The sequence below is a fragment of the Podarcis melisellensis genome, assembly GCF_964234715.1.
Source record: "Podarcis melisellensis genome assembly, chromosome: 1".
In the NCBI taxonomy this organism is placed as follows: Eukaryota; Metazoa; Chordata; class Lepidosauria; order Squamata; family Lacertidae; genus Podarcis; species Podarcis melisellensis.
In genome coordinates this window covers 85,744,802-85,768,710 of record NC_138528.1, presented here as the reverse complement: position 1 = coordinate 85,768,710, position 23,909 = coordinate 85,744,802, and the positions used below count along the sequence as shown (strand labels likewise).

General features: G+C 43.0%; 1 protein-coding gene across 20 annotated transcripts in view; it reads right to left on the bottom strand.

The window, feature by feature from the left end:
* Positions 1 to 23,909, bottom strand: part of TNS1 (tensin 1) — a 323,516-nt gene that overhangs the window by 131,677 nt on the left and 167,930 nt on the right. The gene's annotated exons all lie outside the window — the stretch shown is intronic.

Below are 23,909 nucleotides of genomic sequence, written 5' to 3'. Positions count from 1 at the left end.
AGCATTATGAGCATTATCTGTACAATGTAACCGCCTCTGTCCCACCATCAAAGAGTAGTCCCACCAATACTGAGCAGCTCCACCTGCGCTGGGAAACTGCTCCCTTCCTACTAACTAACCAAGGATTTAGCCAGATCTCTGAGTAGTTGCTTGGGACAAGGTCCAAAATATACAGAAACTTCAAGACCCTACCATAAGAACCCATATAAATCTGCATCCGGGACAACTGCCCAGGAGTGAAAATTCTTACTGAAGATGCAGCCTAGGAAGGATGCACACGCTCTGGACTATTCCAAGCTGCCACTGAGAGAAGATGAGGAGGATGACCAAGACCTGCCAGGTGGATGGTTTTTGCATTATGAAGCAAAATGTGACTGGCAGGGCACAGGATTACATGAAGGAGGGGTACTGTACTTCTGAATCTCCTTTTAAACTGGCTTTTGGTTTGCTGGGGGGGGGGGGAGATGCTTGCCAAAGGATGAACCAATTGCAGCTGAAGAATGAATGTACTCCTGCACAAGTCAACAAAGAAACCCTGGTTAAAAAGGGTCCAGAATCAGAGAGACAGGGACAAATGTCATCTGAAGATAATTTCCCTCAAGTTTGCTAAGACCTGCACAGTCAGTGTCTCTGAACAGCAGAATGCTCTCTTTCTTGAGTTCTTCCTCCTAGCTAAGTGCCAACTCTTTTTCTACCCCCCCCTCCAAAAAAAAAAAAACAACACTGTGAGAACAAGTAAACTTTAGGCACCAGGTGAAATATTTAATACTTTTTGGTGCTGGCTCCACCATATCTGTAATCCCATCCCCTGGGATCAGGCTGCCTCTCCTCCATCAAGCCTCCTCTTGGGTTGCTTTTTAAATGGACCACAGAGAATCATTTGTTCTCTCTAGCCATTTCTTGAATGATTTTATGCTGTCTGAAGCTAAATTTCACAGTATATTGCTATGCATTTTGTAGTGCTGCTTTTTTAATTACTGTGCTGTCAGTTTATGAAGACTTGGAGCTGAAAAGAAGGGTGTGTGTCTAAAATGAATTAATTAAATAATATTCAGCCTGCCTATTTTCCACATTTGCACATTGCTACCACCTACAAATGACCACATCTTGAGTCAGCATTGAGATTGCAGCTGCACAAGTTCACAACTGAAGTCTTTTATGGCAAGGGGGGGGGCAAAATCTGTGGACCTTCAGATGCTGCTGGACTCCCAGCTCCCATCAGCCCTATCCAGCATGGTCAATAGCCAGGGACCATGGCAGCAGCTGTAATCTAGTAACATTTGGAGGGCCACAGATTCCTGATCTCTGCTTTATAGGATCGATTCAGCCTGCTTCTGCAAAAGGCAACTTCAATGGAGAAAAATCCAGGTTGAAATCCCAAATTTGGAATTAAAATACAAAACTGATTTCCTCACTAGGTTTCTGTACATATACACTGTGGGGCATTAGTTAAGAACTGTTTTACATCATGGATCAATGTAGTAATACAAATGTTGCCGGATGAACATTTAAGAAGAGGCTACTGAGGACGTGCCATCTCTCTTCCATGTGGAGTTCAGTCCATAGAACTGTTCTGGAAAAAAGGGAGGAGGAACCAAGCACACCCTTCATTCTGAAGAGGCAGTCTCTCTTACAACCATGGGCAAGCATTAAAATAACAGAGAACAGGAAATCAAGAATGGGTAGATAATGGAACAGTCACACTGGATCCCACCAGTCCTGCAAATGTGGGTAGCAGCTTTTCTTACTGACCACAAACACCAAGTAGCCTAAATTGTGGAGCATAAGGGTGGTCTGCTTTTAAATAAAATGTGTTTGTTATCCAGGTGTTCCATGTAACACCTCAAAGCTAGTGAATGAGCCTGACATGAGCCATATCATCTTTCAGGTTACTTCAGGAATAATGAGATTTAAAATACTTTACTTTTAAATGGGGGTTTCTTTATTTGCCTTCTCAGTTTTGAAGCAATTGATCATGCCCCTACCCTATTCCTGGATAACCATTAACTTTGAGTTTGATGTGGGGGGGGGAACCAACATGGGACTCCAGAATCTTCATTATTACCATAATTACCATTAAAATTACCATTATCATAGCCTCATTATTGTTCTTATTCTCTTTAGCAGTGTTTTAGTGTACAAAATGCTTCACACTTCTTACCACATTTCTCCCTCACAACAATCCTGCACTGTGGACTAATAACAGTGACTTTCCCATGGCCATAAACTAGGTGAGCAGAAGATTCACATTCTAACCAGACCCCTTGATTCACTGTGCCATGCAGGGCCTCTTTTTTCTGAGGGGGAGGGAGAAACAACTGCTTGTAAAAGCCATCATAAAAATCAAGAAAGTTGGCCACAGCCAGAAGAACTTCATATCCACTTAATTAAACCCCCATGTTACGGAATATTTGTAGAAGAACAAAAGGGGATGGGGGAAGAGTTTTTCCACAGATGCCAAGTAAACACCCAGTCCAGCCAAGCTACAGTTCCAATCATTTCCAGAGGCGATTGCATTTAGCCTTTCGGCCTTTGTGAGTTGTTCTTTGTGCCAACTCTTTCTTGTATTCTTTTCTTGTAGGGGAGAGAGGAATAGCTCAGTCAGTAAGCCAGGTGTTCATGGGTTCAAGCTGCATGTTGGGCAAAAGATTCCTACAATGCAGAGGCCTGGGCTAGATGGCCTTCGTGGTCCCTCCCAACTCCACAATTTTATGATTCTATGAACCCTTGCAAACAGAGGGGACTAGTGACAATATTGACTTCCAAACAGCAGAGGGCATCAACAGATTGGAACTGCGAGAGCCCACAGGAGCCTGTCACATTCGTCAATATTTTCCAGGCTGTGCCCTCCATCCTCACAGAAACAAGCAGGTTCATTTTCTGGATAAGAGGCAATTAGAATCAAACACTCTTGACATACACAGTACAGTCCGGCAAGCAAATATTCTTTGAACATTTCAGCAGGCAGCACACTAACTTGGCTGATTTGGCAGTAAGCTGCTAGACTGGATTTGAGTTGGATCCAGTCTGTTTCTGAGTATTAAAATTATTCTCCCCACATTGCCCCCACTATACATGGTTGTTCTCTCTGCCAGAGTAACTGTCCCATGTCCTAAGCCTTCCAAGACACACCGTAAGGTCTTCTCAGCAGGAAGTCTCTTCCAGAATTTCCAGCGAATTGCACTGTTGACCCAACCTATAATTTGCAGGAAAAAACTAGTGGCTAAGAACTATTTTTGGCTGAGCAATGTGAGTCCCTGGCAACCAATGTGATGATGTTTCACTCTTTGTCCTGTAATGCAATCACTTTTTAAAGTAACCAACAAAAGGATTCCTAAATGGTGGGGGGTGCTCTCTAGGACCTTCCTGAGCAGAATCCTCGGTGCAATTTTCTTGAAAGCAGAGCAAAGCTGGAAAATCAAAGCTGTGTTTCTTGAAATTGGGTCCATAGGAATGCAGTAGCCAGGAAGGATGCCAAGGAACACAAGCAGTTAACCATTTCAGCTGCACCTTGTTATCTACTGCTTGGCTGCATTGAAAGCACAACCCAGAGCAGAGAGGTGACTGTCACAGAAAACGAAGTCTGCATGATCGCCCTGTTAGAGACAGGGAAGATGCATGCAAGACGGCAGATGCAGAAGTGTAAATATCTGATTAGGTAATAAGAAATAAGTGACTTTACTTAAATCTCTGCCTTCAGTTCATAGCCATCTCTCCATTGACAGCACAACTTTACACCAACACAAAACTTGGCACAAAGAGTTTCTCTCCTATCAATTTCAATTGCAGGGGGGGGGGGTATCCTGAAAAAATAGCTATTTCCAAGTCAATGACTGCTGTGCACACATTCCCATGACAGACCACAGGATATGTTGTGATTCAGGGGTCACCCACATGGCACTCATAGAGGCACATGTACTTGAAGATGCTTTCCTTGGTGCCTGTAGGGTCCCCTCTCTGAAATTCAGCTTGAAAGAAGCATTCTGTTGGTCTGTGCTTGATTGTGGGGAATGTGGTGCCCACTACAGTTTTTGCAGTTTGCAACTGTGCCCAGGGGCCCAAAAAACATCAGAGACATCTAAGGTTGCTCAACTCAGGTCAATCCACAACTACAGCACACCACCACTAGGATATAAGCCACACCCAGGGAGACCATTGCAGAGTCCTATTGTGCATCCTGCTTCATGGATATTGTTGTCCACCTGTTCATTACTTTCCCTGTTCATCTCTCTTTGCTCTCAAGCAGGCACAAGATCAATCGTACATCCTGTCCTGTGCTAACCAAACAGAGGACCACCCCATGACCAGAAGCTGCAACCAGGATGCTACTGCCTGGTTCCTTCATTACTTGTTCAAGGCAGGAGCTTGTATGTCTCTCCAGTCATGGAGAAACGTCCCGAACCAGCAATCTGCATTGAGGGATCACAAAAACTGCCCGGTGTATTCTGCACAACTATGCAAGGGACCATTTGTGGGTGGATCATGTCCTCAGTGGTGAACCACCACTGCATTGTTGACACAGCAAAAGCATGTCTGGGCAGCTAACGTGAATAAGTGGATGATGCCTCTGGAATACCACACGGTTCCCTTTGGCCACAAGAGAAATCTGAGGTCTGGAAGCAGCCGGTGAAACAAAGCACGAAGCAGAACAGCAAAACTATAATAGAGATTTCCTACTTCGCTGGATAAGCAGAGCTTCCTGGCCTCAGTGCAGCGACGTTAGAGATGCTGTTCGTAGCCAGTTAGACAATAATTAGCCAAGAGCACTGAAAACACATTACAAAGAATGTTCCCCTCTCATTCTGATGCTTCAAAACTATTTGCTGTACCCCACCCCCCCCGCAAAAAATGCCTCAGTCAATTCACCAAGTGACCAAACAAAGCTCATAAGAAAATGTTTGCTCTCTCCTTTTGCATGTCGCGCCCTGCCCGTCAGACGCACATTCCTGCATTATCATCCTACCAACAGCGGAGAAGAGGTTTTTTTGCACTCCTAATTATTTGATCTGTCTTCCCACCCAAGGGCTCCCTTCAGCATTACTGTTCCCCAGCCAGCACTGAACACATTCCAGGGACTGTGTTTGTGTTCTCTCCTCTGTTTTGTTATGGGCTGAGTGGTTGTGGCTTTATATATATATATTCTAATGGAGAAATGCTACCATAAAAGGACCTTCTCCTAGCCTTCAGGGCTGGCCCTGATCCACAAAGCGCAAGGAATGTTCTGCTTCGGCCCACTTGTGAGTTACAAGCAGGGAGAGATTTTGGCTCAAGGAAGATATTATGTTTACACAGCATCTCCAGGCAATTGCACAGTGAGGGCCAATATTTCAGAAGCACCCTCTTGAGGTCCTGTAGCACACCTGCAGCAACCTCATTCATCAGTCCAAAGGGTTGCCTTCTTCAACCACACAATGATTTGTTCCATCAAACTGTGGTCTAGCCATGCGGGGGTGCAAGTCTGATCAGCAACAGGTTCAGGACAGACAAAACAAAATACTTCTTCACACGATGCATAATTAATGTTTGGAATTCAGTAGCTCAAGATGTGCCTTAAATGGCTTTAAAAAAATATTTAATGAATTTATGGAAGATAAATCTATGAACTGTGTTTAGCCATGAAAGCAAAATAGAATCTTCATGTTCAGAGTCAGTGTATTGCTGAGCCAGACTGGTCCTATCATTAGGCAAAGTGAGACAGCCTCCTCATGCTGCAGTGGTGGTAAGGTGTTGGAGGATTGGGGCAGTGCCATATAGCCAGCCCTGCACCCCTATCATCAGTGTTCAAGATTCAAATGACAGCCTGGTAGTCTTCTGAAGAGGGAAATTGAAGGTGCAGGTGGAGCTACACCTCCTTTGCCCCAGACAGCAAAATGTATTCATAGGCTTGGAATGAATACAAACAACAGTGCATGGCTGTCATCATCATACCCTGCTTGTGATTTTCCAGGGGCTTCTGGAATTGTTAGATGGACCTTGGCCTGTTCAAGATTCATGTGTTCTTACAAGAAGGGCTCAAATCTGATCAGTTTAGAGCAGGGGTAGACAACCTAAGGCCTGGGGGCCAGATACAGCCCAATCGCCTTCTCAATCCGGCCCGTGGATGGTCTGGGAATTAGCGTGTTTTTACATGAGCAGAATGTGTCCTTTTATTTAAAATGCATCTGTGGGTTATTTGTGGGGCCTGCTTGGTGTTTTTACATGAGTAGAATGTGTCCTTTTATTTAAAATGTATCTCTGGGTTATTTGTGGGGCATAGGAATTCGTTCATTTATTTATTTTTTCAAAATATAGTCCGGCCCACCACATGGTCTGAGGGACGGTGGACCAGCCCACGGCTGAAAAAGGTTGCTGATCCCTGGTTTAGGGAAATAAAATACAGTGCACAGTGAGACAATCTCTTTTGTTGTGCACCATGGAGAACTTACTAAGTTCTGCAGTGTTACTAAGTTCTGCTCTATAGAACCCTACATAAGGGATAATGCTACTTTTAAATAAGGAGCATCCCTTTTTATATGCAAAGGATATCTGTTTACCATACCACCAAATCAATCCTAGAGGTAAATTCCATTGAAATATAAATTGAGACTTGGGCCTGAAAGGGAGAGGGGGTGAGTAGGAACCCAATTCATCCGGACAGTTTTTTGTAATATAATTTTTTTAACATACACACACATACACACAATAGCAGCTCATGTGCAAACCACGTGCACAGACACAAGGAAAGCTTGTCATTTGTCCACAGGGAATGTGGTATATGCATGCAATAAGTGCCATTTAAGGGCTTTGCTTCCCCAGCCTTAGATTGAAATCTCCTATTAACAAGGAATTTCAGCCCTGAAGATTCCACAAGGAATAATTAGAATTAAAAGGATTTGATTGTTGTTGTTTTTTAAAGCACTCATTGTACCTTTGCCTGTTTGTTTGCCCCTTCTATGTTTTCTGCTTCACTGACTGTAGATTAAGAACACATTTGTTTTGTGTTTTTGCGCATTTAGGGTTCGGCAAGCTCTTGATGGCACTTGCGGTTGGCACACAAATGTCACGTATGCCATGGAAGTGGAAAATAAAACTCTGCTCAGATGTTCATCAAGGGTGGAAAGTCAACACTGTCGAAATGAATTGATGAGATGTGAACAGAGGATGGTGCTAGACAAGAATCCAAAAGCACAAGGATAAATCCCAAATACCTATCTATCTGCTCACTCCATGGCAAGAAAATAAACTAAAATATTACAGTGAAGCTCCCCAAAGGGTTTCTTCCTCCATGGAATGCCTACTATTACACTACAAAACAGAGAACAGTCATAGTTCAATAGCACAGGTCCATCACTGTATGGCTTCCCCCAATGATATTCCCTCTCATTCAGAAGGGAATTTTAACACTCAGCAACAAAGAACAAGGGGCAACAATGGAGACTCACTGAAAATGCACAGATGACATACCAGTCAACGTAACTGTAGTCAAAAGTGCATGCAAAACAAACATGTGTTCATTGGTTTGTGATTATTATTATTTTTGCCTAACATCTAACAAGTGACATCTACATACACTCCCCACCTCCAATACCATATTGTCCCTAACTGGATACCAATTATTCAGCATCTCTAGTTTACAGAAGTCAGTCCAACAGTAATGGACTTTATTATTTATGACTTTGGTAATTACTATTTAAGACCTATGAATCCCAAATGAAGGCAGGAGAGGAGAGACCAAGACCAGGGAGCTTTTAAAGAGACCATCAATGGACCCAAGAGAACTATTGAGGCTGTTTAAGAACTATGAGTGGCAATCAACTAAATTTTACTCAAAGTAGACCCAGTAGAAGTAATGAGCATAGTTTTGTTATCCCCCCATTACTTTCAATGGGTCTACTCTGAGTAAAATTTTTGTAGAATACTACCCTGTGTGTCTTGAGGGAAGGCAGAAGTGCAGAAGCAGCTTGTGCTAATGGCTCCCTGCGGGACATCAGTTTGTCTGAAAGAACTCAGTTGTTTTAGAATTTGCAGTATTTGTTTGCAGTATTTTACACCTGCTTTGGGTGCCTTGACAGCAATGTATTATATAAATACAATGGTACCTTGGGTTAAGAACTGAATTCGTTCCAGAGGTCCGTTCTTAACCTGAAACTGTTCTTAACCTGAAGCACCACTTTAGCTAATGGCGCCTCCCGCTGCCACCGCACTGCCGCTACAAGATTTCTGTTCTCATCCTGAAGCAAAGTTCTTAACCCGAGGTAATATTTCTGGGTTAGCGGAGTCTGTGACCTGAAGCATCTGTAACCTGAAGCATCTGTAACTCGAGGTACACTGTATAATAAATAGATTACTCCAAGTTATTACTCTGTACCCTGTTGCTATTTCCTTCTGCAGATATTAATGGTAGCGCACTGAAGATAACTTCATTAGAAAATACTGAATATTTAGCATTCTTACAGTAATGGGTCCAGCCTATGGGATAAGTACCATTCCCTGCTTGTGATTCCACAATAAATAATACAAGGTAAAATCACTACTGGAATTATGCCTTCAAGATCTTTGGAAGCTAAATTCGCAAAAAGGTTGTCTAAATCTAATGTTTGTTAATGTCATGCACGCTCACCTAAGTACTATGACCCCTGGCACCACAAGGCAAGCAAGCTACCTTGAGGCCTCTACCAGTCTGTCTCCATCCAATAAGGATCATGGAGCCTCTTTTTGTGCTTAAAGAGGAGACCACAGGTTGCTAACATGGACATCTCTGTTCTGACCACTTCAATGAAGGAACTGACTGCTGGCCACTGAGGGGAAGGGCACTCACTTTGATAATGACTGCCCCTTAGCCATCTGCTGTGTTTTTCTGTGTTTCCCTATCTTAGTAATGGCCCCAGAAATCTTCAAATAAAAGCTCCCCGTAATCTGCACTTCACCAAAGCTCTCCGGTGTCTGCGGCACTTCTGATTGTTGGCCCAGCATGAAAGCCACTGCGCACATGGAATCCATCAGCCTGCAAGCCAGACACAGAGCAGTGTTGATAGCACACCAGGCTCATGTTCCAGGACTGAATTTATGCAGCAGGAGAAGCGATGGAAAGATTGGCACATGCAATCCGAGCTCAAATAATGAAGTAGGTACATTGAGTGGCACCAGATATTTGGGGGAAGGGATTGTGTAGCACAACACAAATATTCTGCCCTGGACAGGAGTACTTGTTCCACAGCAGAGGTAGGTTGTGAATTTCAGATATTTTAAAGTCAGAATGCTCACAAAGATCATCTGGACTGCCTCATCTAGCATGATCCAGTATTTCTTGCTGCTGTAGGCAAAACAGCAGTTCTTTTCCACAACATTTCTGTCCTGCTTTATTTAGTGGATACATTTATGCCAGATTATCTTCTGCCTTTGAGAGTGGGGGAGAGTTTGGATGCTCCCAGATGGAGATGTAATGTGGAATTTTTTCACACCATTTGCATGATGTCATCCTCATCAAAATGAATATATAAGAGCATCCACACCCACCACTGATGTGGATGCTTGTTACTGCATTTTTAATTTTTTGGTGGGTGGCTATGTAGTGATGCTTTGGTGGGTGGTTCCTACTGCCACAACTCTTGAGTGCTTGCTCCTCCCATATGCACACCCTAGCCATTTTGTTCTAGCAGCCCAAATGATAAGAGCATGCCTGCTTCCGTATGCCGATTACCGTATGCTGAAACACCTCTGAATTTCAACAACTCTGGAGGAACTGTTCCCTCAAGATCTCAACACATGTGGGGAAATACTTTGGAGAGTGCAGTTGCAGTATGTGCACTGGGATTTTTAAAATAAAGTAAAAAATACAGAGGACTTGCGCAAGACCTGTTTATCTGAATTTTGGTGTCATTAAGTATCCAGTCACTTTCATGTCTGGAATGTAGAAATTGAGCAGTACAACCTGCTCAAAAGGAATAGAACAAACAGGAAGGGAGGAGAAGTCACATTATATGTAAAGAATATGTACACTTGTGAAAAGATCAGTGACCTGGAGCGTGGAAGCCAGATTGAGAACAAATGAGTAAAAATTGTAGGGGAGAGAAACAACAATGACCTGTTTGCTCTCAGAGTCGTTCATGCTTCCTATGGGGATTTTATCTATATGGCACTGATCTGGTGGAACGCTCTGCCACAAGAGAGTAGGGCCCTGCGGGACTTGACATCTTTCCGCAGGTCCTGCAAGACAGAGCTGTTCCACCAGGCCTTTGGCCAAGGCACAGTCTGCCCCCCCCCTTCTGTAATCCTCATAGAGCTCTAGCCCAATGGTTGCCATTAATTTGACTCTGAATTGATTTTAGAATGAATTGACTTTAGAATGTATTTCAATTAATTGATTGTGATTTTATGTAAACTGTGTTATTTTTAGTGTTGTTAGCTGCTCTGAGCCCGGCTTCAGCTGGGGAGGGCAGGATATAAATAAATTATTATTATTATTATTATTATTATTATTATTATTATTATTATTATTATTATCTATATGCCCAAGGTTGGGGGAGTAGTGACTGAGAGGAGGGACCAAGAAACATAGCATGGAAGCTGAGTGTTCAGAAGCTACACACAATCAAACACTCTGACTCTAGGAGCACAACACCACTACCTAACCCACACTCTCCTAGCACCTTATAAAGCCTTGAAGACGTGCTCTCTTGCAGTGGGGGGGGGGAGTGCTGATGGAAAGCAGGCTGCATGTGGCTCCCAGCACATCCCCTGCCAAAGTGCCGGGCAGAGGCAGAGCACCACGGTGCTGAGATACCGTGCTATAACTCATCTGGTTTGGAAGCTCTGCCCATTCTCATCCATCAAGCTTCCCGTAACTCTTACCCTCCTTTGCTCCATGCCATTCCTGGAAAGCCAATCTCAGCTCTGCTCCATTTGTTCTTGACTGCTGATTCCTTCCCTTATATAGATTTTTTTTTTCCTTTAGTGCTGGGAGGGGAAGGAAAGAAATGCACGGGAAATAATGTTCCCGTGCGGAGGAGGTCACTGGATGATGCCATCACCTGACTATTTGAAGTTGTTCAGCTGGGAATGCTTTGGGAGTGAACATGCAGCTGGATGAGGGCATGGTAACTGCTGCTTGTTTGTTTGCTGAGATGTGCTCCGTGTGGAGCCAACAGGCATGTGATTCCAAGCCCTGTGCGCAGCGTTAGTGAAATCTGGCATCCACGTTTTCCAACGGGTATTGGCAGCAGTGGAAAGGAAGGCTGTGAAAACAAGGTCCTGGAAAGCCTGCCTTTGAGTCCAGTGTGTAAAAAGAACACACCCAAGTGAGAATTGTGAGCGTTTGCTTTGGGGTGCCCAACTTCTGGTATGCATGAAGACAGACATGGGTCCCACTGAGATCTCTCTCTTTCCGTCTCATACATACACAAACATGCACGCCCCAAAGATCAAACCTAAGCCATGTTTAGCCCAATAGCTTTGTTTTCCACAGTGACTATCAAGAGGGTTGAAATTGCTGTATGTTCCATATAACCACAAACTAGCTAGGTGGGCAAGTGACTGAGTTACAATGGCTTGTCGCGTATTCATCTTCCTTATAAACTACAATTTTATGCATTTGGGGTGTTTTGAGGGTGAATAAGGATTCCTAATGTATCACTGAATGCAATAGATATTACGTGTGAATGTTAAGTCTTTTAATCATATTTATTTCAATGAGACTTGGGAATGTGTTATCTAAATATTCAGTAGCTAAAGCTTGCAGTTTCAGAGGAGACAAAGCTTTCTCAGCAAGAAAGTGGGTGGATCAGGAGACCAACAAGAGAACATGTTCATCTAAATACAAAGAAAGGTGTTGCTGATTATTACTAGTGTTTCTAGAAATGTGCCTTTGCTTCTGCTTCAGTCAGAACTCAGCGAAAGAAGTAGAACAGCCTTGAGCAATGGCCAACTGAGTTATACAGGCAGATTCCTTCATGATGGATGAGGACTGGGAGTTTGGGCAGATGAGTGGGAGCTGTTTTATATGACCACTGCCCATAGTTCCCTCCTCTACTTCAAGAAACTCCTCTGGTTTGAGCACTGCTGGCAGACATCCCAGCACCTTCAAGTCACAGTGGATTGTCAGTCCTGTTTCTGACAGAAATGCAACTCTTCCCTATTGGTTTTTCCCCTACCAAATGTTTTAAATGTTCCTCCTGGAATGTCATGTGACCATAACAGACTAGAAACTTAGACCAATTGGGAGTAGAGTGGGATAAAGTTAGACCAATCGGGAGGGGAGTGGGATAGTGATATTCAGGGGAAATTCCTCTCTACAGGAAATGCTCCAAGTTATGAATGGCTCTTGAAGATAGTGGTATGTTCCCCACAGTCCTTTTGTTTAGAACAGGCTTCCTCAAACTCGGCCCACCAAATGTTTTTGGCCTACAACTCTCATGATCCCTAGCTAGCAGGAATAGTGGTCAGGGATGATGGGAATTGTAGTCTCAAAACATCTGGAGGGCTGAGTTTGAGGAAGCCTGCTTTAGACCTCTCTGACAATTCTGCTGCAGCCAATCCATCTTTTTACTCACATCAAGCCTCTTTGGCCTCTTCCTATTGCTTCCATGGCGCCTCTTCAACACGCTTCCCTTCTCTCTCTCCCAATCAGCCACTTTTTCACTTAGCCTTAATCAACAGCTTTACTACAATTTTTAACAGTGTGGATCAGGGATATGGGAAAAAAATTATGGATGGGCCTAACGACAAAAAGTGAAACACATGGCAGCATCTGACATGTTTCTGTGAGTCATTTATTTATTTAAATACAAGCACTGGGGAGGCAATTGGTGCACTTGTGTGTACCAATGTATTTTTTAAACACTCTCCCCCATGCCACAATCCTGATAACAATCCGCCCCCCAAAATAATAATAATAATAATAATAATAATAATAATAATAATAATAATAATAATACTGTTCTGGGGTGCTTCAAGTGGCAGAACATGGAGAATGTTTGAAGGACTCACAAGAAACAAAACAAGCCAGAATCTCCGAGCACGAGGAAAAGGGGAGGGTTTTGCTTTCTGCAGATTTTTGATTTTAAAAGAGAGGGAAAAAGGAGTTTCCCACTGGCAAATGTTATGGAAAACTGCCCCAGATGTTGCTCAGTGGTTGGTCCTTCAACCCAGTGAATTTCCTCAGGCTTCGCTTGCTTTCCCAGAGAAGAAGTCGGAGACATGGCCAGCTCTGCACAGTCTCCTCCCTAGCTGGAAACTCTGGGAAACGCTGAAAAGCCACCACTGGGGAAAGTAAAAAGAAGGGGACAGCAAGGACACTGCCCCCTCCAAGTAAGCAATCTGATGAATTCCTCTGAGTTTAACTAATACAATTTCCCTTCAAATTTCTGTATGCCCAGGTTCTCCATCTCTAGACAGACAATTTTCTGTCTGCCATGTCAGTTCTGCCTGCTTAAAAATTCAGGTTGCTGACTGGGTCAGCTGCAAAACATACTGTCCTGATGAGAGAGGAAAAACACGCAGAAGCTATCTTTGGGGTATGTGGATGTTAAGACCTACCATTGCAACACCTGAACATTCCCTCAAAAATAAATGTTCAGGGAGCATTTCTCCATTGAGAATAAATGCTGGTCTTGCTGAGCAACATTACAATCAGGAATGGGTGAACTCTCCATAGCTCTGCCTAATCTTTTTGGGATTGCTACCTACAGCTCTAATGTGGTCCAACGTCTCCAAGGCACATGCAAGAGCTTCTGTCATCACAATTATTTCTATACAATGAATGTTCTCCTCAGGCTCTGGGGAGGGTCTCCTAGCAAGCCAGGAGGACTCTCCAGGATGCTCACAATATACACACTTTTGGTTACACGTGTGGAGTCCTGGAATGCAACCTCTGTGTAAATTAGGAGTTGCCTGTACTATCTGAGCATATTACACCAATTTTTGACCAACTACACTGGCTTCCAATGTGTGAGCCTTATGCAGCTCAGGACCCCAGGACCTCACAGCACATCTCCACCTGAAGGAGCCTGTCCCCCAAACACTTGATTGCTGATATCTTATTGCTACTGTTAGGGAATATTGTTGATTAATTTTATGGTGACCATGTTTATTCATCTGGGAGGGGTTTTGATTAACGAACTGAGAATTATTCATACAACTACCTGTAGTGGATTGCTGCTATTATGTTTTTAAATTGTATAGGTCCTTTTTGCATTTGACTTGCATCATTTGTTTGATTGTAAATCACACTGGTGTTTTGTACAGAGTGATTGATAGTGACATAAACCATGACCATCTCCTCCTCGCCTCAGACTGTGTATGTAATGCGCCTGCTATGCCCGAGTGCATTTACTCTACAATTATGAACCATCAGTTTTATTTTGGGGCCAGCCAGATAATTTTATGAGGAAGTCAGATTGAATGGCAAAACATATTCCTGAGCATCCAAACCACTGTATGCAGAAGAAAGTGACCTTCACCATAGAAGGTCCTACTTTAGATCACAGTCAACTTTTTAGTTTAAAAAATAACCCTAAAGTATGGACTGTCAATTATTTAATGACAGAGTATACTGTAATCTTTGGAAGTGATCCAAGGAACAAAAGTAATGAAACTAAATCCCAAAAGAGAAGAGGCAACCAGATATTGTTACATTTAATGTGGATCTCTCTATACAACAAGCAAATCAAGCATGAGTTCCTCAGGAATGAAGCATCATTTGGGCACTTTCTAAAACCAGCTCTCTTCTTAACAAATTTGAGCTGGACAGTCCAACTGGCCAGAAGATAGTTCAGCTGTTCTTTCCTAACATCCTAAGAGCTGAACTAACAGAACTCCAAGCATGCAGAGCTGCTTAACATAAGGAAGTGATCTGCCACAGAGACCACATCCATCTTCCCTTAGCACCTCTCACTAAATTATCCAAATGCACCAAGTATATATGTGCACCTTCACCATATTTTTGAGCAGCCAACTGATTCACACTCAACAAAAGCACACCAGTGAAGCTGGGATAAAAGGTGCAATATTCACTCAACATTAATTAAATTTGGAAAATGTAGGATTTAAAGAGTGAGAATTCCTTTCCCCAGCTGACTTCTGTAGCCAGTTACTAGAACACTTAGCACATTATGTTGAAAATCAGTGATATTTCTCCCTCCGCACTGGGAAGAAGGTTCTAAATATTGTGTTATATTTTTATATTCAATAGGGTATTATTTTGAACCCTGAGGTGCGATAAATACTGTTGAGTCATCACCTGTATGGATAACCTTAATTTACAAGGGGAAAGCATTAAGATTGGTGTTGTTTGCAGGCAGCACTATGTGGACTACTGAAATTAAATGGGAAAGCAAACAGCTGCAAACAGGTAGCAAACCCCAATGTAGACAATCCTTGAAAGTCCTAGCAGCATCTGTTATATATTTGTGTGTGTGAATTGTAGCTGGGCCCTTTATCTTAGAGAAAGGAAATGGCAAGTTAAGGCAACACAGTGCCTTTCAGGAATCCCTGGATGTCAGTGAGTGGAAGATACTTTGCATGAAAGTATCTCCCAGGCAGATGGGAACCGCCTTTACAGCTTTCCTTCCTGACACACAAAATACAGTCATTGCGTCTTTTCCCCAGTCTCTGAACATAAAATTACAGCCCCACCCATGCCTTAAGCCAACACATTATTTGAACTTGAAGAAAATGAATAAAATATGCAAGAGAATAGGATTTAATTTTTTTAAAAAAAACATGTAATATAATCCCTGCAACAACATTCTGCTCCGAGCGCTATTGGGGAAGAGCGGGGTGCAAGTCCCTGTTAGTGAACAACAAATCCATATTCTGAAGTCTCCTCTGATTGTTGATCAACAAGTTATATGTTTTGGAGTGCAAACTCAGATGACTAATTCAAGGGAGCATTACCCTGTGCTCGGCTACAGGATGGGTGTGGTGTGGAAGTCAGTCAATCCATTAAAATGTTGCCATAACTCATTAATTCACTCCCATCTCTTCCAAAAACATACAGTGGTACCTTGGTTCTCAAATGCTTTGGTACTCAAATGTCTTGGTTCCCAAACACCGAAAACCTGGAAGTAAGAGTTCCATTTTTCGAACGTTTTTCGGAAGCCAAACATCCGATGCGGCTGTCAGCTATTGTTTCTAGAGCACCTGCACCAATCAGAAGCTTCACCTTGGTTTTCAAACATTTCAGAAGTCAAACAGACTTCTGGAATGGATTAAGTTTGGCGCTTTTGTTTTTGCTATTTATTTTGCGTTTTTTGTTTTTGAGGCTTTTTTGGTTAATTTGTTTTTGTGACTGTGTGGAACCCATTTCAGCTACTGATTGATTGATTGATTGACTGACTGACTGACTGACTGACTGATTGTGTGACTGCAGAAATGGATAAAAGCCCCCCATACTAACAATGACTATCATCAGTGCAAGTAAGAATTTTATTTTATTTTATCATCAACAATACTGTCTTATTTATTTTATAGTACAGTGCATTGATTATTGCTTTCATTTTATGGTCTCGTTAGATAGTAAAATTCATGTTAAATTGCTGTTTTAGGGGTTGTTTTTAAAAGTCTGGAACGGGTTAATCCATTTTGCATTACTTTCTATGGGTAAAGGTGCCTTGGTTTTGGAACACTTTGGTTTCGGAACAGACTTCCGGAACAGATTAAGTTTGAGAACCAAGGTACTACTGCATTAGCCACTTCATGAAAAATTCCTGACTCGTGCTATGTGCTAAAGTTAGGATGCATTGGCAAAAACTTATTGCCACTGTGCTGCTTTAAAAACTGCAAGCAGTATTTTCATGTACTTATTATATTTGCTTCTTGCATTTCCCCACAAGGAGGTCAGGTAGCCGCAATTTCAGCCTTACAACCTTGTGAAAGAGGGCAAGGCTAAAGGAAAGAAAATTGCCTGAAGCCACCCAGTGAACTTCATAGCTGATCAAGTTCTTGGACCCAGGTTTCCCATTCTCAAATCCAATATGCTAACTTGGACAACACATATTGATCATCAGTGGCAACATAAACATGGACTGGGGTTTAGATGGAGTTCACATTCTTACCTTATCTAGCAATAATGGCCTCTCCCTCAAAGAGGGCCAAAACAGACAGAATGATCAGAAAGTACAGTGGTACCTCAGGTTAAGTACTTAATTCGTTCCGGAGGTCCGTACTTAACCTGAAACTGTTCTTAACCTGAAGCACCACTTTAGCTAATGGGGCCTCCCGCTGCCACCGCACTGCCGCTACAAGATTTCTGTTCTCATCCTGAAGCAAAGTTCTTAACCTGAAGCACTATTTCTGGGTTAGCGGAGTCTGTAACCTGAAGCGTATGTAACCTGAAGCGTATGTAACCTGAGATACCACTATAGATGATATTCCTGAATTGTTGAAGCTAAACAAGTCTCAGTCCAATCAGTGTCTAAATAGGTATTGCCTTGTAATCCAGGAAAGTTTCTTGCCAGAAGAACAGGGTATAAGTGCAATAAGCAAATTATTTTCTCCCTAGTATTCAGGGGGTGGAGTGCAAAAAAAAAAAAATGTCTCAAAGGGCAGCATACCTTCAAAGCTGGCTTATTATTTCCTTATAGGTCAAAATGCTTTGGTTCAACAAGAATCCAAAAAGGGCACAAATGGAGAATGTTTTTATATGCTATTATGTTACATGCACGGGGACGCAGGTGGCGCTGTGGGTTAAAGCCTCAGCGCCTAGGACTTGCCGATCGAAAGGTCGGCGGTTCGAATCCCTGCGGCGGGGTGCGCTCCCGCTGCTCGGTCCCAGCGCCTGCCAACCTAGCAGTTCGAAAGCACCTCCGGGTGCAAGTAGATAAATAGGGACCGCTTACCAGCGGGAAGGTAAACGGCGTTTCTGTGTGCGGCTCTGGCTCGCCAGAGCAGCGATGTCACGCTGGCCACGTGACCCGGAAGTGTCTCCGGACAGCGCTGGCCCCTGGCCTCTTAAGTGAGATGGGCGCACAACCCCAGAGTCTGTCAAGACTGGCCCGTACGGGCAGGGGTACCTTTACCTTTACCTTTACTATGTTACATGCACGAAGCTGGAAGCCACATACATTTCGCATGTAGGCCTTTCTACGCATTTTACTGCTGCAGTCTCTAGGAATCCCATTGCTACGGCATCCTTATGTTCAGTGGATGAAGGTTGAGATGATTCCAGCGCTGGGATTGGGGAAGCCACACATCCAAACAATGGAAGCTGCTACAGCTGCCTACAAACGTAGCAATCAGGAAGAATGGGTGGTTTCCCATTGAGATAAAGAAAGAGGTTAGAGGAATCAAATTCTGAACACACTCCAACAGCAAGTGCACAAATACTATATCAGTTGAAATATGCCTTGTTATTAGTTTTGAATGGAGTAAGAGTTTCAGAGTAAGAATGACTGGGAAATGGCAATCTGTAACACGGAGGAGCAAATCAAGAACAAGTGGGTTTTGGGTACCCAACCTCAACATTTGTCCCCACCCTGGAAAATGTGAAAATAAGGGACAGCTTCATCCGCACTTTCACTTTACACACACACAGAGAGAGAGAGAGAGAGAGAGAGAGAGAGAGAGAGAGAGAGAGGTGAAAGCTTGAAATATTCAAATGTTTGACCCACCCTTAGCCAAAACTGAAAGTTCCTGTTGGCTTTCCACAGATATCCCCTTTACACAGATATCCCCAACATTTGTCTGCGCAACAGCTGTCCAATGTTCCATCAGCAGGATGCCACAATCTCTCACACTAAATTCCTTTGCAAAAGCCCAATGATCTGCCTCTATCTTATTTATTTTTTTCATACACGATACATTTTCTTACAGCCTCGGATAATCTTCTGTTTATATAACACAAGTACGGGATGTTTCTTTTGCATTAATTTTTTTTCCATTCACAGACACAAGTTTACTTGGCTGTTTTCCCCATGAAAACAGAGCCTGTACCTTTCACCGCGATCCCAAGTCCTCAAATGCTCAAACGCTTGAATTTGTGGTCCCCGCTCAGATGTACAGGAGAGAAGGAACGGAACACTAAAAGTGGATCCTCAAGAAAAGAAGGAAAGACGATACACGATACCCTGGGGATCAGGAAAGGAGGCTCATCATCCACAGGAAAACACTTAGGGGTATCCTTGTATGTCTTTGTTAGCTATGAGTCTCAAATCTGCTCTGTTGTCTGGCTCATGGACCTTTTTCATACCCAGCTCAGGGTTAGTAGTCTGAGACATGGATGGTTTGGCTTGAGTCACAGGGTGAGTCAAAGGCTTGGGATCTCCAGAGGTTCCCCAATCCCTGCCAGTTCTTAGACACACCACATCCCCAGATGATACACTGGATAGAACAACTAAAGCAATATGCTAGGAAGATGAGAACTGCTAGGCTCACAGTTTATCCAGCCCAAAGTTATCAGGAGCTACTGCTGACCAACAAGCTTGGAAGAGTCATCCTTTCTCTTAAACACTTAGACCTCTTCACCAAGTATCAGTACTTTCTTATGTCTCATGATGTCATTCCAGGAGTGTAGGGTGGTGGCGGCTGTCAGCTAAACTTCTGTCATAAAGAGCTACACAGCTGCTGCTGCTGCCACCACCACCACAAGCAGCAGCAAAATGATATGTCTAAAGCCGTATCAAAATATCCTGCCCGACTTTATTTAGCAGGGTGGGAGGAAACTAAAGATATGAGGGGTAAGAAAACCTTTATGAGGTGTTTGAGGTTCCCATCCCCCCTTCCGCTAATCTTTCTCATAGCAGCAAAATACTTTGCGGTATCTCCGCATCCTCCGGCCTGCCCATTCTTTCTGAAATGCCCCTGGGAGGATTCTAGGAAGTGCAGCCAGCTGGGAGGCTTCAGAGATGTCAGAGTGCCTCGCATGAAGATAAGACGGTACACATTTTTAAGCAAAAAAATGTTCAAAGAGGGAAAAGCGCCCTTGGCTGCTTTGTAAAGTTAAGGTATGCACCAATCACCAAAGTCCCCGAACTTGTCAAAATCTAGGATGCCTGACAATCTTTTTTTAATGAATAGTAATATGTCTTTGGTTGATACGGTATATGACAGAACAACAGAAAAATGGGCCACACATTTTGTAGGGGTGATTTTCTTTTTCACAAAAGGGGTGGCCATCCAAACTTTGTTGAACTGCAGCTCCCATCATCCCTGACTGTTGGCCATGCGGACAGGGGTTGAGAAGAGCTGGAGTCCAACCACATCTGGAAAGCCACAGGTTCTCCATCACTGCTTTAAAAATGGGTGGTGGCAGTGGGAACAAAGCCATTGCCGCCACAGCAAACAGCCTATTGAAACAATTTTGCACATCCTAACCCCCATAAAAAGGGGGTAACTGGTAGCACAGCATGGTATTGGAAAGCCAAGTGAGGAACCCCAGCACACCCACACTGACCCACTGGCCGCTATTGCTTGAATTTCTTTCCCAAAGACTTAGGCCTATTATCATATGTGTCTGACATCCACAGAGGGGAGACAGGTTTCAAGTGTTATTGTGTACAAGAAAAAGAAACCAAAAGGAACAAACCAAAGATAATAAGGTTTTGTTGACTGCTGTAGAAAGCATCAACATTTTAAAATTTCATGCAGTTCTTTCAATAGATGAAAAGGAAGCACTTTCAAGCACAAAAAGATAGGGGTGGGGGTGTATGAAAGTGTCTACTGGAACACAAACCCTCTTTGCAATGAAAATACTTTTTAAAAAACTATTTTTATCCTAGCATTCTCTGTATTGTTGTGAAATGTTTATCCAATTGCATTCTGCCCACTGAAGAGTTCGGAGAACATCTGGAAGCTTGCATGCGGCTCCAACAACCTAAGTTGGTCCAAGCAGAAAGGCAATTTTGCCTGCTTTGTACGTTAAGAACATAAGACCACCTCTGCTGGATTGAACCAAAGTCCAGTGTTTTCACCAAGATGCTGCCAGGAAGCCCATAAGCAAAATATGAACACAGCAGCACTCTCCCATGCTTCAGACCAAGAGATTAAGCACTGTCTACTGAATGCTTTATTAACTTAAAGTTGCCTGAGGACACTCGCCCACACAGAGAGCATCTGCCGAAAACCTGGGTCTGCCCTTGCCAGACATGCTCAGCAGCTTTATTTTGGTGGTAGCCATACAGTACTCAAACATATTTAGATTCAACTTGACCTGATTGTGACCTCTGGAAGCTGGATTCTTTCCAGGTTAGGTTCCTACGTGCTGGTGGGGAATACGTTTCTGCTGAAGGAAAGTGAGTGGGCTCATCTGAACTTAGACCTTAGTGGGGAGACATGGAGGATGATGTTTAATGCAATGTGAGCAGCAGTTTGGCTACAGAAACCTTTGCTTCTTTGGTTACAGAGCTTCTGGTCTTTGCATTTAAACACAAGCTCTTTGCACCTGTGGGAGAGAAGCCATGCTGATCAGAGTTAACACAGCACATCTAGGCTGTGTACACACTCCCATTTACTCTGCATATGCAGTGCGCTCCCACTTCTGGTTTGGGAAGCAGTATACGCACAACCTTAGTTGCAATCCATATTGTAATCCTTATCTATCCTGTCATTTCTTATGAAAACATGCATTTTGATGCATTTTCTCACCAACCAGAACAACCTAGCTGTGTTTTCAGCCAGCAATATTAGTCATAGTCACAAGGTTGAACTATCTGCATGCTCAAATGAAAGATAAAAAATAGTGTGTGTAGGCAACTGGAGCATGCAACAGCAGATCGAAATCTCAGGACCATCACAGGACCATGAGACTCCCCAGCTGCAGTACAAGATCATTAGTTTTCTGCACACTGTGATAAGCCCACAATGTGGTGCCCAGCAAATACAGAAGAAGGGATGACCTGATTCTTGTGTGTTTTAAAAAAGAGATAAGGAGTAACCACAAAAAATTATTATTAGCCTAGAGACAGAACTTATCAAGAATTTTGGCAGTGGAATGCAAGCCCTAACATTTTATTCTAATTGAGAACAAACGACTTTACCTGAAAACCAACAGAAAAAAAGAAACTATTTTTCATTTCAGCCACAATCACTATTAAGAAAAGGCCAGACATTGCTTCCACATTTGCCCTTTCTCTGGTTTCCATCTTTTGTTCAATCACTTTTTAAAAATGAGGAATTCATACAATGCCATTATTAAATCATTACATGCCAGTGGGGGGGGGGGGAGGTCTGCGGCAATTTTTTATTTTTATTTATTTATTTATTTTGAAGAAGAAGAAGAGTTGTATACAAATCAAGGGAATGTATACAAATCTAGAAGACAGGTGACAAAAGGGGGCAATTCAGCACTAGACCCCATGCCACAATGACCAGGGTAGCAATAAAACAGCTGAACCTGCAAACAGGAATCTTTCAATTGTCATTGGAAAGAACCTTTACTGACTGGAGCTTACTTGTGAGTAGATATTACAGGAGGATCGTATACATGGAGAGGGGAATGGCTAGTTAAATTAGTACTGAATTAATTAAGCACTCCATGGAAGCACTGTTTTTAATTGCACTTCCAGCTAATTCTGGAAAGGCCTTGCCTCTGCAGCAACAAAGGGCTCCAGAGGGGAAGCAACCAGAGTTGCAAAGATTGATGGAGCCATGTGGATTTCAAAGAATTCTGACTGAGGTCCCAGGAAGCCTGAGGGTCCTTGGAAGATTATCGGATCAACCATGGTAACTGTGCTTCCCTGAGAAAGGTCACGTCCACACCATACACTTTAATGCACTTCCCACAAAGAGTCTATGGGACTGTAGTTTCCCTTTGGCAGAGATACAATTCCCAGGACTCTTAACAAACTACAGTTCCCAAGATTCTTGAGGGGAAGTTGCACGCTTTCAATGTGAACAAAGGCTATTTGCCTACCATTTCTTATCCATGGCGATGTGAGGTTCAAGAGGCCTTAACCAGCGCCCTCCATGAAAGGGATCCTTGGTACAAGGGACCCTTCAGCTACTACAAGAAAGTAAGCTTTACTGAGAGACTCTGAAGTGACGACTTTAATGTGGAGATGAATGCCTTCAGGGAGCAAGAAGTATTAGTAAAAGGCTGGATTGTGCGTATTCCTCTTGCTTCCATAGGTGCTATGAAGCACAGAACATGCATTCCAAACCAGAATCCTACTCCCTAGGAATCTTCCCATCTACATTTTTTCCCCAAAAAAGGGAATTTTCTAGCTTTTATAATGTTGCAAGAAAGTCTGAAACTATGCAAAGGCTATGAAATCAAAATGAGCCATGGAATGGGCTTCTGGTGACAAAGGAGTGGGATGTTCTGTTCCTGGAACAGCTCTCTTGTTCCTCACCTTGGCGTCTAAACCTTGACCTCCAGGGCTTACTACTTCCCACCCCAATCCATTTCCATCCCCTTTCTTTGGTTTTTTATTGCACCCGATTTTTGACCATATATTTCAACAAGAAATACCCAATGAAAAAAGGAAGAACAAGCAAGGCAAATTTGTGAGAGGTAGATCAATGCCAGGTAGATGCAACTGCCAAATCCATTAACTCATCTAGAACGCGCTCTCTCTCTCTCTCTCTCTCTCACACACACACACACACACACACACAAGCACCTATGACCTGGACTCTCTTCATTATTTCCATGACCCACCAGCTGCAGGTCAATAATGCAATCAGCTAAGAGTTATAGCTGATTGCATTGTATTGTGGAACTGTAAATCCACTGCATTCCTTATGCCTTATTTAAGAAATACAAGCAAGCTCAATGATGCCACTGGCATCTGCGATCATACTTGATCATACTTCTATCTGATCTCTCCCACCTTCTTTCCCAAGTATTCAGTTCCTATCTGGCTCTAACTTGTCCTGCTATGGAATCTCAACTCCCTTCTGGTCAGCTGCGGCTTTATTTATTTAAAAGCCAGGATGACTGATAAAATATCAGTAGGGCTTGAAACACTGTAATCTGAACTTAAGAAATACCATTACAA